We start from the raw sequence: 17,293 nt of genomic DNA on the forward strand, positions 1-17,293 counted from the left end.
AAAATGTAAGAAACAAATCGTAACAATAATAATACCTTAAATTTATTTATGTATTAGCCAGTCTAACATACAGTCTTAAAATTTATATCCTCAGTGTTGCAATTTTCAGCTTGACTATTTGAAGAATAGTCCAAGCTATTCTACTTTGACACCTTGGCGTCGGCATCCAACCTTGGTTAAAGCTTTGCATGCAAATACAAATAGCTGTCATTTAAAGGCATATAGTTTTGAAACTTATTTTTCTTTTTCTAGGTCAATTACCTACCTCACTGGGTCAAGTCCCATAACTCACAGTAATAAACCAAAGTTCATAGGTTCACATTCATAAATTATGGTTTACGCTCGTGAACCCAGGTTTATGCCCATAAATATTGGTTCACCCTCGTAAACTTAAGACAACGACCGAAATTCAATCGAGAAACCTAGTTTATCGAACGTAAACCTGGGTTCACAAACGTAAACTATGGATTACACCTGTTATCTTATGTTTTCGCTCGAAAATATAGCTCAGTATTCGAAAAACCTGGTTTTATGTTCGAACCTGGGTTCACATAATTATTGGAAATTGGCATGCTATATGCATGTAGACGCAGTAAACCTTAAATATGTACTACAGTACACACATAGGTTTAAATCACCAGAAAATTCATAATTTTGGAAATAATTTGATAAGTTTTACAACAAGAGCGGTCGGAGGACAGCAACGCTCGACTATTCAACAGCCTTGTCGATTGAATGAATACGAAAGTCGAAAAAGGGACATAATTTAGTAAAAAAGCAAAATAGGGTTATGGAACCTGCATAGTGCTTATCAGCTCATGACAGCTACTAGTGGACAAGTGTGTGAAGTTTCAATCCATTCCCATTAATGGGTACTGAGATACCAGCTTACATATAGGAATTTAACCAAAAACTCCTAAGTTGGAAAAGAGGCATAATTTTGTAAAATGCAAAGTTGAGTTATTGACCCTTTGCACTGCATGTCATATCATGACAGTGAACAAGTGCGTGAAATTTCAATCCTTTCCTATTAGTGGATACTGAGATACCAGCTTACATACAAAAACTTAACCAAAAATTTCTATGTTGAAAAAGAGACATAATTTTAAAAAAAAAGCAAAATAAAGTTATGGGACCTGCTTTGTGCATGTCAGATCATGACAGTGAACAAGTGTGTGAAGTTTCAATCCATTCCAATAAGTGAGTACTGAGATACCAGCTTACATACAAAACCTTAACCAAAAAATTCTTAGTCGAAAAAGGGGCATAATTTTGTAAAAAAGCAAAATAGAGTTATGGAACCTGTGCAATATAAGTCAGTTTATCACATTAAATAAGTGTGTGAAGTTTCAATCCATTCCCACAAGTGGTTACTGAGATACCAGCTTACATACAAAACCTTAAACAAAAATTTCTAAGTCGAAAAAGGGGTGTAATTTTGTAAAAAAGCATAAAAGAGTTTAGAACCTACGCAGTGTAGGTCAGTTTATCACAGTGAATAAGTGTGTGAAGTTTCAATCCATTCCCACAAGTGGTTGCTGAGATACCAGCTTACATACAAAAACTTAACCAAATCGGGACACGGAAGCTGACGCCAACGCGGACGCAGACACCGACGCGGACGCATGGGCAAGTCCAATAGCTCTACTATTCTATGAATAGTCGAGCAAAAATCAATGAGGAATTGAATCCATTTTGATACATTAAGTTTTATTGAATTTATGGCCATTTTATGACATAATAGGCATTTAAATCTATAGCATGTAAATAGGTCTAGGAAAGTGGTAAATTTACAGATAATCTATAAATTTACAGATCTGCTTAAATTATATTTAGACTCAAAATTGCAGCTTGAAATTAATTGATTTACTTATGGTATGCATAAATAAAGGTCAATTGTAACTTTCAGTCATCTCTGTTGACTTTGATTTTTCTGAAAATGCCAAAAACTCAAAGTCAACAAAAATGGCTGAGACTCACAAAGATTAATTTCTGCGGTAGCTAGTGAAACATCAACGGTGCATTAGACCTCAGGTCTAGTGCACCATCATTTTCATAAATATAAATAACACAGCTTATAGCTTATATACAACTTAAATTGACATTAATATATGCTATTTATGAAAATTCAAAATTTATATCTTTTTTTATGCCCCCGAAGGGAGGCATATAGTTTTTGAACCGTCTGTCGGTCTGTCAGTCTGTCCGCAATTTTCGTGTCCAGTCCATATCTTTGTCATCCATGGATGGATTTTCAAATAACTTGGCATGAATGTGTACCACAGTAAGACGACGTGTCGCGCGCAAGACCCAGGTCCGTAGCTCAAAGGTCAAGGTCACACTTAGACGTTAAAGGTCATTTTTCATGATAGTGCATTCGTGTCCGGTCCATATCTTTGTCATCCATGGATGGATTTTCAAATAACTCGGCATGAATGTGTACCACAGTAAGGCGACATGTCGCCCGCAAGACCCAGGTCCGTAGCTCAAAGGTCAAGGTCACACTTAGACGTTAAAGGTCATTTTTCATGATAGTGCATTCGTGTCCGGTCCATATCTTTGTCATCCATGGATGGATTTTCAAATAACTCGGCATGAATGTGTACCACAGTAAGACGACGTGTCGCGCGCAAGACCCAGGTCCGTAGCTCAAAGGTCAAGGTCACACTTAGACGTTAAAGGTCATTTTTCATGATAGTGCATTCGTGTCCGGTCCATATCTTTGTCATCCATGGATGGATTTTCAAATAACTTGGCATGAATGTGTACCACAGTAAGACGACGTGTCGCGCGTAAGACCCAGGTCCGTAGCTCAAAGGTCAAGGTCACACTTAGACGTTAAAGGTCATATTTTATGACAGTGCATTGATGGGCGTGTTCGGTCCATATCTTTGTCATTCATGCATGGATTTTAAAATTATTGGGCATAAATGTGTACCACAGTAAGACGACGTGTCGCACGCAAGACCCAGGTCCGTAGGTCAAAGGTCCTAAACTCTAACATCGGCCATAACTATTCAATTAAAGTACCATCGGGGGCATGTGTCATCCTATGGAGACAGCTCTTGTTTTCAATGAAATTCATTGTCATAACTGAGCGCTCTTCTTAAAAATCATTCCGTCAAAACAAAATGCTATATTGACCAACCGTTGCCCCCGGCAGGTTTTTTCACCATGAATAGAATTTAAGTCCATGCTACAATATCAGAGATTATCAACTTATCCTCTAAGTTCATAAAGGTCAGATTACTGATGAAAAATGTTGTTACAGTTATGGTACTTGTCAGGCACATGACTTTTATAATTGTAAGTGTGTGAAGTATCATTCCACTGACCTTTGTAGAAATTAAAAATAGTTCAACTTGCAGAAACAAGTTAACTAACCTGCTATATTAGTTCATAATGGGGAGATAACAGAAGAAAAATGATGGTGACTGTCATGGTACTTGCCATGCACATGACTTTTACAATTGTAAGTGTGTGAAGTTTCATACCCAGGGATTATTTTACCGTTTAGAAACTGGGACACGGGGCCCGTTCAGTTGGGAAAAATGGACGCGTAAAACCAGAAAATTGGGAAATACAAAAAATAAGTTTTACCATCATACAACCTTTATTTCAGCATTGTTATTGTTTGATGTCATATTACAAGTATTTTGTTTTATATTTTTTGTCTTTTGAAAGTGTCTACTAAATTTTCTGGTATTTCTTCAGTGAGAAACTCCAGCGGTCAGTAAAATTTTGGGAAATTTAAACCTAAGAATTGGTAAAATAAGCAAATTTTTGCAATTGGGATGGGGACCATATTCGGCCCCAAAATCAGCCTTAAAAAATCCCTGATACCACTGGCATTTGTAGAAACTGAAAAATTTCAAATGTGCCAGAAAAGATTAAGCTATTCTCTTATTCATAAAGGGGACATTACTGAAGGCATACAGGACAGTATCTGTGAAAAGATTCATCTTACTGTATAGTGCAGCAGCCCTAAACAACTCTGTAAAACTGCAGCTCGGGGAAATCTCAACAGCTGTTGCCGGAAATACTTGCCGTTTGTCATCTCGGCATGAGACAACGAAGACATAGGGGGCTGCCATTTTGTTATGCCCGATTTTTAAAGCGATAAAAAATGACAACAATTTGATGAACTGATACTACAGGGTACATTTAGGTACTCCTTCTGCAGTAGGGAGACTACGTAGTCGAATCGGTGGCTGTGACAGAGAACATGTTCTTCCAATGTTCCAATAAATAATATTAAATTACAAGCAAGGTGCGTTTAAACCTTTCCCTTTCCTTTTTTTTGCGTTCTTACTGATTTCGACCCAGCGCAAAAAATACACCAGGTGCGGGTGGTCAAAAATTTATTTTTTTTCATTTGCCGTCAAATTGATATGGGAAATCCGACAAACAGGTAATCAGTTTGGTGTGGCCTAAACACTGAAGCGCTTTGACTCCTCATATTGGTTATGTCCCTTTACAACAGATTCCTACTAAAAAATATTCGCGGTTTCGTCCTTTCCCATTCAATACGATTTAGACATGTGATGCAAGGTGCACCAGCGCTTAAAACTTATGTGACATTTTTTACTTATGTGACTATGGCGCATGGGTTTCCCAGTCACTGCTTCTAATACAACAAAAATGACGGTTCATTAGACCTCAGGTCTAGTGCTCCGGTGACGGTTCACTAACCACTGCCATTAATTTCAAATTAAATCAAATCAAAATTTATTCATTGTCGGAGAGGTTTCAACAAACTGCGGTTTTGAAAATAAATGTAACTTCAGCAGTTTTCATACATACAATCAGGCTTGGGGCTGATAACATGTGTCAGTAATTTATTACGATACAATTACTTTGACATTTTCTAATTACAATCACATTCGATTACTCTGTATTTGGATCAGTAACTGATTACATTACATTACTTGCACTCAAGTAATCATGATTACATTTGATTACTTTCAATATAACCATTTGTTCAGACGACAGAAATATAGGCATATATAACTGAATATATGGTTTTTAACTTTATTTACAGATTTGATAATGCAATTAATGATTCATTAATCTGGAAATCCAGAAACTTCATTTTTTGCATTGTATCTCATTGCATTGTATCTCACAGTAGGATATCATAGCACTTAATCATCATTAACTTGTGAAAGATGTTGCATTTATTTAACCTTTATTGAAAGCTGTGACAAACAAACTAAAAATAATTTCCATTTTCTAATATTCAGTATTTATGCTTCCATGTATTTTTATATAAAATCAATCAATATTTTAATAGTAAAAACTGTGTCAATGGGTTGAAAAGATAGATACATAAAAAAAATGTATAAACAATTTACCCTCAGAAATTATGGATGGGGCCCGATGGATACATTTTACACTTGGCCTTAATGGGCCCAGAACAACCCTTGGGTATATAAAATAATCCAGCACCCACTTTGACATTTTTCAGTAGTATTGAAAGGACTGTTTGGTTGCAGTTATATCATTCGGAGAAGGGACTGCTCACAAAAATCTCAGTGCATTTTGAAGGATAAATTAGCCTTTATCTAATAATTACATTCTGATTTCAATTCTGCATTACCCAAGGGCATTGTGTAAATAGTGGATTATTGATCCTTTAGTTAAGACTATAACAAGATTGCAAACTGCATTTATCATACCTCTTAAGTGTTATGGATATAAATTATGAATTGAAATATTTTTGACTAAATTGAACTTATTAGAAATATTCTCCATACATTTATTAGATAATCACTTACACTGTAAATGTATGTTTATACCCTGGTGTCATACTATTCCTCCAGTAATCAGAGAGTAATCAAAAGTAATCATAATTACAGGCAGAAAATTCACTGTAATTGATTAAATTACATTACATGTAATCAGACTGAGGTGAGAAATGAAATACATTTGAATACTTGTATTTGAGTAATCAATTACAGGTGATTACAGTTACTGTATTCCATTACCCCAAGCCTGCATACAATCTGTAAATTTATAAATTGAAAAGTCTGTTTTATAGATAATCTGTAAATATATCCTGTTTACTCATATTCTCAGGGGGCTAATGGGTTGTTTTATTCCCAGTAAAAGATTAACCATTTCATAAACAGTAATTGGGTGTAAATTTGTAGAAAATTCACTTGTCTCTCAGATGGAGCCGCAAGATGTTAAATACAGAAATAATCCCATTTATTTATTTTGTTACAGTATTTGATACCACCCTCAACCACAGAAATGGTCCAAGAGTTTCTCCTATTCCGTGGATTTAGATTTGATTCTTCATCACAAATAACTTCTAGAATTTAAAACATTAAAATAACCATTGTGTAATAAAAAGATATATTCTGTAGTAAATACATCAAGAAATATGACAACTAATTGCATAATGACTATTTTATGGCAAATTTGCTAACATCAAAAACAATTGGATTTCTGATTTTCTGGAGGATAGAACCCAGACAGTAGTCGTGGAAGGAGAAATGCGAAAGAAGGTGTCTGTAACATCTGCTGTACCCCAGGGCCACCCTTAAAAATATGTTCGTTTGCCACTTCCGACCCACTACTTCAAGGACTGGGTCGGTAGGTCGGTATTTTTTTTTTTCAAAATAAGTGAAAGAATTGTCATTATCAGCCTGTTGTTGTTTAAACATTAACATCCTTTCTTTTTGGAAGCTGAACACATCAATGAAATATTAAGAACTCGAATGAAAAATATAAACTCAACCATTTCAGAGACGGCCACTGGCCTACAGAAACAAAATAAATTCAAGCTCTGAAGCATGCATTTTCATTTCATTTCAACATAGCTGCTGACATGAGAATATAACGCATACACTAAATTTTCTGTAAACACGCGGTCATCATGGAAGGCACGTGCAGTTTTCCCTCCAAAATTATAGAAGAAACGTCTGCTTCCCGTTTCATTTGGAAATCCATTATGGCGTATAAGATGGTCTGATATCTAATACAAAATTATAACGCAAATTTTATACTAAATTTTCTGTAAACTCGCGGTCAATACCAGAGTAGCATCATGGAAGGCACGTGCAGTTTTCCCGCCAAAATAATTGAAGAAACGACTGTTTCCCATTCAAATCCATTATGGCGTTTAAAATGGGCCGATATTTACGCGTTTTCATTCGTTAAAACTGGCTCTTTACAACTAGCGCCCACGTTCAACCAAATATTCGGAAAGTCTGCCTACGCAAATGTATAAACGATATATATGGATCTAGCAATACGGTTTTGGAAAAACCCTGTTGAGTCAATGGCATTTTTATTTTAAAACATACATGTATCATCGGCATGTCCCGACACGACAAGGCTTGTCATTTCTTTGGACATGATTTATCGAAAATAAGTCATGAGTTTTTAGAATAATAATATCACACAGTACATGTTTTAGTGATCTTGGTGCCCACCATTGAGTCATTTTTGAATGTTCCAAATTTCAAGACTAGCTCAAAATCCTAAAAGTAGGTAACTATGTCAGAATCCAGGTCATCACAGTCCTTGGATCCAGTGACCTCTAATACCAATTGGTAATTTTGGCTCCATACAAGGTACTTACATACCAAATATCAAAGAGATTGGTCAATATAATTATGAATGTGCTATGAGCAAAGCACAAATATGTCACTAGGTCAAAATCAAGGTCAAAGTTCATTTCGGTACACAAACTGTGCATGTGGTCCATGCATGTGGTCCAAATTTGAAAGCTGTAGCTTGAGAAGTGTGAAAGTAGGTCACTAGATCAATTTCAAGGTCAAAGTTCATTTTGGTATGCAAAACTATGCATGTACTTCAAATTCGAAGGCTGTAGCTTGAGAAATGTGAAAGTAGGTACTAGGTAAAAATCAAGGTCAAATTTCAATTCAGAACACAAAACTATGCATGTGGTACAAATTTGAAGCCTGTAGCTTGAGAAATGTGAAAGTAGTTCACTAGGTCAATCTCAAGGTCAAAGTTCATTTCGGTACACAAACCTATGCAAGTGGTCCAAATTTGAAGGCTGTAGCTTGAGAAATGTGGAAGTAGGTCACTAGGTCAATCTCAAGGTCAAAGTTCATTTCAGTACACAAATCTATGCAAGTGGTCCAAATTTGAAGGCTGTAGCTTGAGAAATGTGGAAGTAGGTATTAGGTAAAAATCAAGGTCAAATTTCAATTCAGAAAACAAAACTATGCATGTGGTACAAATTTGAAGCCTGTAGCTTGAGAAATGTGAAAGTAGTTCACTAAGTCAATCTCAAGGTCAAAGTTCATTTCGGTCAGACCTGGGTTCAATTATTTTCAAAAGTAATAAATTAAATACAATTAAAATAGAAATGCTACAATTAAATTACAATTATAATTACTTCCTTTTTACAGAAGTAATTAATTAATTACAATTATTTTAAGAAAATTAATTAATTATTTTTTTAATTACTTGGCAATATATTCATAAATAGAATCATGATGTTACTATCAAAGACATATTAATGAAGCAGCTTTATAAGTCCTTATTGAATTTCGAAAACATGAACACTTCAAAGTTTACTACTCTGTCAGAGAACACCATTCACAGATTTATAATGCAGTAGCTTGTTTATAAGTCCTATTGCATTTCAAAAACATTAATGCTTCAAAGTTACTGTTGTAGTTATTGTAATTCAGTAGCTTAATATTAATCAATGGTCTAGCAACAGTTTCAGGTTCATAATATCCATTCCAGATTACATTAATACCTCTTTAGATGACCAGCAAGTGTGAAATTTATACCCCCAGGTGACAATATGAGTAAACTGTATTTTTGCCAATATTTAATTGTCATATGTTTGTGACAGTTTGCTACATGTAAATGAAGAGTAATTGAATTTAATTGAATTATTTTGCATTTGTTTGGATTTTAATTAATTAATTACAATTAAAATAATTGATTTTTGTCTCAATTATCAATTACTTTCAATTAATTAAAAAAATTGTAATTAATTATAATTAATTAAATTGTAATTGTAATTGGACCCAGGTCTGATTTCGGTACACAAATCTATGCATGTGGTCCGAATTTGAAGTATGTACATTTAAAAATGTGAAAGTAGGTCACTAGGTCAATGTCAAGGTCAAAATTTATTTCGGTACACAAACCTATGCATGTGGTCCAAATTTGAAGGCTACTGCTACAGAAATGTGAAAGTAGGTCAAGATCAAGGTCGCTCACCTGAGGGTGAGTCGCTCACCTCATCATAACAGTGTAAACATGTTTCTGGCCAATTTTCATTAAGATTGGACCAAAAATGTGGTCTCTTGAATTTAAACAACTTGTTACAAGTATTTTCTTAGATATGACCTAGTGACCTAGTTTTTGACCACAGATGACCCATATTCTAAATTGACCTAGATTTTAAGAAGGCAATTATTCTAACCAAATTTCATGAAGATCAAGTGAAAAATACATTCTCTATCGCATACACAAGGTGTTTCTTTGATTTGACCTAGTGACCTGCTTTTTGACCCCAGATGACCCATATTCCAACTTGACCTAGATTTCATCAAGGCAATCATTCTGACCAAATTTCATGAAGGCCAATTGAAAAATACAGTCTCTATCGCATACAAAAGGTTTTTCTTTGATTTGACCCAGTGACCTAGTTTTTGACCTCAGATGACCCATACTCAAACTTGACTTAGATTTCATCAAGGCAATCATTCTGACAAAATTTTATGAAGATCAATTCACAAATACAGCCTCTATCGCATACACAAGGTTTTTCTTTGATTTGACCTTGTGACCTAGTTTTTGATCCCAGATGACCCATTTTAGAACTTGGCCTAGATTTGATCAAGGCAATTATTCTGACCAAAATTCATTTTTTTCTTTGATTTGACGTAGTTTTTTACCCCAGATGGCCCATATTCAAACTCAACCTAGATTTTATCAAGGTAATCATTCCTACCAAATTTCATGAAGATCAATAGAAAAATACAGTCTCTATCTCATACACAATATTTTTCTATAATTTGACCTAGTTTTTGACCTCAGATGACCCATATTCAAACTCGACCTAGATTTCATCAAGGCATTCATTCCGACCAAATTTCATGAAGATCAATAATTGAAAAATACAAGGTTTTTCTTTGATTTGACCAAGTGACCTAGCTTTTAAAACCAGATGACCCAATTTCGAACTTGGCCTAGATTTCATCAAGGTCGTCATTCTGACAAAATTTCATGAAGATCAATGAAAAATACAGCTTCTATCGCATACACAAGGTTTCTCTTTGATTTGACCTAGTGACCTACTTTTTGACCCCAGATGACCCATATTCAAACTCGACCTAGATTTTATCAAGGCAATCATTCTGACCAAATTTCATGAAAATCAATAGAAAAATACAGTCTATCTCATACACAATATTTTTCTATTATTTGACCTAGTGACCTAGTTTTTGACCTCAGATGACCCATATTCAAACTCGACCTAGATTTCATCAAGGCATTCATTCCAACCAAATTTCATGAAGATCAATAATTGAAAAATACAAGGTTTTTCTTTGATTTGACCAAGTGACCTAGCTTTTAAAACCAGATGACCCATTTTCGAACTTGGCCTAGATTTCATCAAGGTCGTCATTCTGACAAAATGTCATGAAGATCAATGAAAAATACAGCCTCTATCGCATACACAAGGTTTTTCTTTGAATTGACCTAGTGACCTAGTTTTTGACCCCAGATGACCCATTTTAGAACTTGGCCTAGATTTTATCAAGGCAATCATTCTGACCCAAATTCATGAAGATCACTTGAAAAATACAGCCTCTATCGCATACACAAGGTTTTTCTTTGATTTGACCTAGTTTTTAACCCCAGATGACCCATTTTCGAACTTGGCCTAGATTTTATCAAGGTAATAATTCTGACAAAATTTCATGAAGATCAGTTGAAAAATACAGACTCTATCGCATACACAAGCTAAATGTTGACAGACGACAGACAGACGACGGACGACAGACATCGAGCGATCACAAAAACTCACCCAAGCATTGCTCAGGTGAGCTAAAAAGTAGGTCACTAGATCAAAATAAGTGACCTTTACCCTTAACAAGAGAGATGACACCATTAATGAGCAATTTTTTTTTCTTATTACGGAAACAGAGAATGCACATATAATTACTTATATTATAACTAATAATTAATCCCATACCCCAAATAAGAGAGATGACACCATTAATGAGTTATATGCAATTATTATTTTTTTCTTATTATGGAAACAAAGAATGCACATATAATTACTTATATTACTCTAATTAAACCCAGAAATTTGAGTACTAAAGAAATTAATCATCAATCTACTAGGGTAGTCCATTCACTGCTGAGGTGTAATAGGAAAATAATGAACAACTTGAATCATTATCTCATTAGTGTCTGCAGACTTTATGACCCTTCTATAAAAACCCAATTAACTACTTGGAGGGCCACTGGATATAAAATTATATTAGAAATCACATGTTGGGCTAGCAATTTTGTGCCACAGCTTTACAAAGAAAACCAGTGTAAAAACTGCAGTCAGTAAGTTAACTGTTTAATAGACGACTGTCGGGGATCATTACGGTATGATACGAGGTTTCCTAGCGGCTTATATATTTTCTTATAAAAACGTTTCGGAATCGGCTAGTGCCTTCACAAATATATAGAAGAAATTGTGTCTATGGATGACGATGATATGTTACTGATACAAAGGCACTAGGTCGCCTCCGGATAATGAAATGGGTACATGTGATTTATAAACATGCGAATCACAAGGTTTCTGTACAATTGTTTTACTACATTGTATTTGTATGGGCAAAGAAAAATTCGACTAGTTTTAGGGAAAAGTGATCTCCATACAGAGAATTTGTTCTCAGTTCAAGCACATTTTCGTTTCAGCTTTGTTTTCATTTCTGGAACTCCAGCTGCAATGCATTCTATTTCTTTTCCCTGTTCACTTTTGGTGCGTATGCGAAACGGCAATTACAAGTATATGAAATTATTGTCCGAAAATGTCTATTTAAATTTGTGTACCAATGGCACGCTGGTGTAGTGGTAAGCTCTCCAGTTTTTATGCACGTTACTTTGGGTTTGCATTCTGCTCAGACCATCAATTTTAATTCTATGTAATGTAATTGTATCCATATTACGTGTATTTTTTTCATGTACAGGTGACAGTTTCTTCAAATGTTCATTTATTGAACAAATCAATTGTCCGACTCATATAGATTTTAGTCGACATTTCGTAAAACAGTTTTGCAGAACTATTATGAATGAAGAAGAATATTACTGTTGAATAGTTTTTCATGAAATTGAAAGAAAAATCATGATGTTAAAGCGTGACAATTTCCAATCTGTTAAGTTCACATATGAAATACGAAATGATATGGTAACACAGACGACTCCATCTTACAACAGCGAGATGGATCTGCACATGCGATATTCAATGATTAGAGTTATTTAGGTTCCTTCACCGAAAATTTATTACGGAAACACACGGAATATTCATGAGTTCAAGGTCAATGCATTACAAACGTCACATGCCAGTTGAATACACGGCGGGAAAATGGAAGAATCAATCGGTCTCCATGGATTTTATCGACACCTACTCATGTGCGAGATACAGTAAATATTCCGTGGCATGATTCCATTACGTCAGGACATCTTGATTGACATTATTCTTTCGGCGATCAACCACGCTCTCAATGAAATTTAAAGCATGATCCAGACTGCAAATTCAACGAGAAGATACATGACAAAAAGAATATTTAATCAACAGAAATAAAAAAAATGATCATACTTTTTTGGTCAAAATTGTTTTAGGACCAGCACAATTCTAGTCGGTCGGACGGAAGCGGGAAACAAATAAAATTTTAATTTAGGCCCAGGGCACAGTTCTGGGTCCTATCCTCTTCTTGATCTAGCAACCACAGCTGATTTTTAACTTTCAATTTATAACTATAAAAACCAAATCATATTGTAAATCTCTTCATTTGCTGCACAGAACACTTTAAATTTTGAAGATATCTCTACTAGAAGTAAAGTTTTGAATATTTTAGTGTCGCAAATTTTAGTCGTTTTGTAGAATTTTTCCTTAAGAAATATGTAAGAATATGCGTGGAACGAACGGCACCGAAAATCGAGCAAAATTCAGTAAAATGCCTGTAACTTTTGCAATATTGCAGATAATTGCATGAAATTTTTAACTTTAATGTAAATTCTTATGCTTAATCCATTTCTGCAATAATTTAGTTGTATCTCTTCAACCAATGAAGTTATTTGCATTATGAAATAAAGAAAATGAAGAGTTTTTTTACAAGAAATTCTAGGAATATATTTTTCCAACTGCAGACAGAAATAAAGCAACACACAATTGTATCTTGTAAAAATAAAATAGTGTTTTATTAATATAAACACATTGCGTGCAATTATATATATATAATAAATGCAAAAGTCTGTACCTGATCAAGTATATTATAAAGAAAAAATAAACAACATTACATGAGTAATATTATATTTGCCTACTGGTTTCTTTTATACTCATCAGGGCAAATAATACAATGTGACGTCAATAAATGTAAAAATAATACAATATGGCGTCAATATACGAAACCGGTAGGCAACTATGTTACTCATGTAATGTTGTTTATTTTTTCTTTATATATATATATAAAACAAATTTCATCATGAATGTCATAAGGGCACTATTGCACTTGTCTGTGACATGGCTCATGTACATTTGTATACTGTTAAAGTTTAGAACAACACTGTACATTTATGAAAAACAATCTATTAGATTCTAATATACAGACGGACACCGACTTAAACTGACTCTAACACTGGTGTGTCTAACTTCTAAAAAACTTGTATTTATGTTCTTAAAATAACTGATTTATTTCCTTATATTGTTCAAAATACCATTGACATCCGGAACTGACATACTGCAGTATAAATCCGCACATCAATACAAATTCCTTATTGACAGTTTGTGTATCATCTCTTACTGGCCAAATGTAACGGCCTGGTTTCCTACATGGTGCAATAAATTTCATAGAAGCCTCCGGTCCTTGGGATTTGAGTACACAGCCAGGATACCACTGGTCTTGATAGGCGACGGCTACATATTCATTGTCAGTGAATTGCTCTATGATTGGTAATTTATTTGATATGTCATAGTCCTCCTCCAGGTCATTTTCAGGCTCTTTCAGGGTTTTTCTCCTTTTAGGGGGGTTATCTCTTTCCTTTATAATATCCTCATTGATTTGCTTCCCAACAGACCTTTCTATATTCCTACTAATTTCTTTCAACTCTCTCCCTCCTTTTCTGGCCTTTTGCATTAAACTTGATCTACTCTGTGATGGCATATCAGACAACCAGTTCATAAGTGACTTTCTGTTTCTTTTTAGTAATTGAACTGTAGTGTGATGATGCATGGAAGCATTGGGTCTACGTTTCTGTGAACTGTCTAGATCACCGAAATGATGCTCACATCCTAGGTTTGTGGTGTGGGCAAAGCTCGTCCGTTTCAAGTCTTTCTCACTTCGCTCTTTCGCGTACTGGCCTCCTGGCATAAAATCTACTAACTGTTTTTCAACACACTTCAACATGGCAGTGGCGACAACTTGAACAGTTTCATGCAGTAAAGTTTCATTACATTTGTCAACATTAAACAATCTAGTATTGAGTCGGTTCCGATAAGGAATTTCTGACACATTAATATTTTCATCATCTGACCAGTGACTGTCCGGGTTCAGTAATAATGTCTTGGGTGCTGTTGCGCATTGCCGTAGAAAGTCTGCGAGATCCTGTATATTTGAATATAACAGATAGTAAAGGCCATTTATGGCCAAAATGCCAAATAAAAGAAAAAACTCGCAAAGAATTGATTTTTTGTGTAAGTATTATTCAAGATGTATGTAACAACATACAAAAAGTATAGAAAAGTATCATGATGCAAAATGCCTATTTTTGGGGTGAAAATGTTAAAAATATAAATGAAAATGCGGATTTCTGGAATCGGCCTATAACAACAGAAATATGCATCTAAAGATGTTCAAATCTGGCACAACATTAGATTAGTATAATATGCAAAATATTAACTAATTAAAAATTTAGAAAAAAAAACAAAATGGCGTCCATAATCCAATATGGCCGCCATAAATTGTCATTTAAACTGGCGTTATCTTTGATTTTAAAACAAATTGTCTCTTATCATTGCTTTAACATAAAATATTTTCCTCAGTATTAGTAACACAGTATGCAGTTTACCTAAAATGGTATACAAAGTGCCAGCAGATTCAATAGTGTAAGGTATAAAGACACAAGTTTATACCGAGTCATTCAGTATTAGAAATTGTCGAAAACTCTTTATGTATTAACAAAACATTAACTATTGGTACTTTTTTTCTTAGTTAGATCATTTCCTATCTGACAATCATGGCAAAATTTTATTAAAAGGTGTTTCAGTTTTTTTCGGGGACTGGCTGGCATTAAAATGCTTAAGTTTTCTTTTAATTGAGAATCTAGGTATGACTCATTTTTAAAATGACTGATCCATTCATGAATCTGTAAATCCTTCATATATCTAGTTAAATAACAGACAATATCTTTAAATCGGAAATATTTCACTAGCATCAACAAAGTAAGAATTGGTAGAAGCATCTGTTTTAAGGATTGTTCGATTATGCTTAACTGCAAGAAGATGTCAACAAAAAATCAAATGTATCCAAGTTGCAATCGTCTGCAAAAACAATGTAAGTATTTTGCCTTTTTACAGCATCTATCGTTTCATATTTATACTTGTATGTTATCTGGTTGATGGAAATATTAGTTTACACCATCACATGTTATTATTAGACAAAAGAAGTGCTTGTTTGGTTATTATGCTTGGAAATACTTGACCTGTGATTGTAATGAAATGGCACGCTTGATTAATATATAGCAAATTTTGACCGACTAAGTATCACTGCATACAGTCACTAACAACTAGTACAGTGTACATCTGAGCAATGCCATTCAGTACAATTAATTTATTGTTTTAGTGTGTTGACCAATGTTTTTCAATTTAATTGATGTATCTCTAGATATATATAATCATTAATACTTGGTTTGAAGAAAAATTAAGAATAACTCTATGATTAGCTAGATGTATTACTGTAATGCTAAATAGAAATTCTGGAGGATGAATTATCCTCCAGCAGCATATGCTTTGTTTCTGTATTTTACAGTTTTTATATTATATTCACAGGTACATGTATGCAGTACAGATGTCACTTCTCATATCCCCTAGCAAGTGATATTCGCACATAAAAATACTAAACTATTACCAAGCATCATGCTAAAACCATACTGACTGCAAGTAAAAGATCACTTTAGAATTTACCAACAGTCATGGAACATTCGTCTACTAACATTGATGTTTGTGTAATTTGTAATGAATCACTTGATAGTGGAGGGACAGTTGAGCTGAGAGAGAAAGGAGTTCGTGGTATTGAAAAAGCTGCCGGAGAAAGAAATGAATTATTAAGTGTGAAAGCAGGTCAAAAGGTACACACTAACTGTAGAAGACAGTACATTTGTTGTATATCAATCCAAATCAAGTATTGGCAGCAAAACGTAAAGGGAGTAGTAAGGACAAAAGGGAACCGGTTAAGTTGAGGTCTACAAGTTCTGGATTCTCATTTAAAGATGATTGTCTTTTTTGCGGAAAGTCAATTGCAGAAACGTCAAGACTAAAGGACTATAAGGAATATTATCAAGTAAGGTCAAATCCGTGTCAGTTAAAAATACAGTCGAGACTGCCTTAACGACCCCCTGAATTTAGCGACTCCCTGTCATATGCGACCCTATTTTATGCTCCGGACGCAATTTACTATTAAAAGAGTCTGAATTAAGCAACCCCCTGCCTTAAGCGACAAGCGACTGTGAAATCAGGCTCCCGAATCGATATTTAGACCGTTTTCAGCGACTTTGAGACGCTCCCTCGCAAGATTTTACACGATCAGAGTTAGCGTTCTTTATCTCGCGTGACGTTGTTTGAGACGAGAACTTATTTGTTTACAAAAAATGGCTGATGAAAAACATAAAAAAGAACTGTTTCGACATTAGACATACATGTCATACGTCCCGGTTTGTCCGGGATTGTCCCGGAAATGACATACTCGTCCCGGTGTCCCGGACACAGTTGAAATGTCCCGGAAATTTAAAAATACAGAAAACAAAAATAACCCCCCAAAAAACTAGTTTTTTTGGTCTATAAATTGTTGAA

General features: G+C 34.6%; 1 protein-coding gene across 1 annotated transcript in view; it reads right to left on the minus strand.

The window, feature by feature from the left end:
- The window catches only part of LOC128559842 (V-type proton ATPase subunit F-like), a 45,780-nt gene that overhangs the window by 17,010 nt on the left and 11,477 nt on the right, over positions 1–17,293 (minus strand). The window lies entirely within an intron of this gene.

This window comes from Mercenaria mercenaria, chromosome 10, assembly GCF_021730395.1.
Source record: "Mercenaria mercenaria strain notata chromosome 10, MADL_Memer_1, whole genome shotgun sequence".
NCBI classification, from domain to species: Eukaryota; Metazoa; Mollusca; class Bivalvia; order Venerida; family Veneridae; genus Mercenaria; species Mercenaria mercenaria.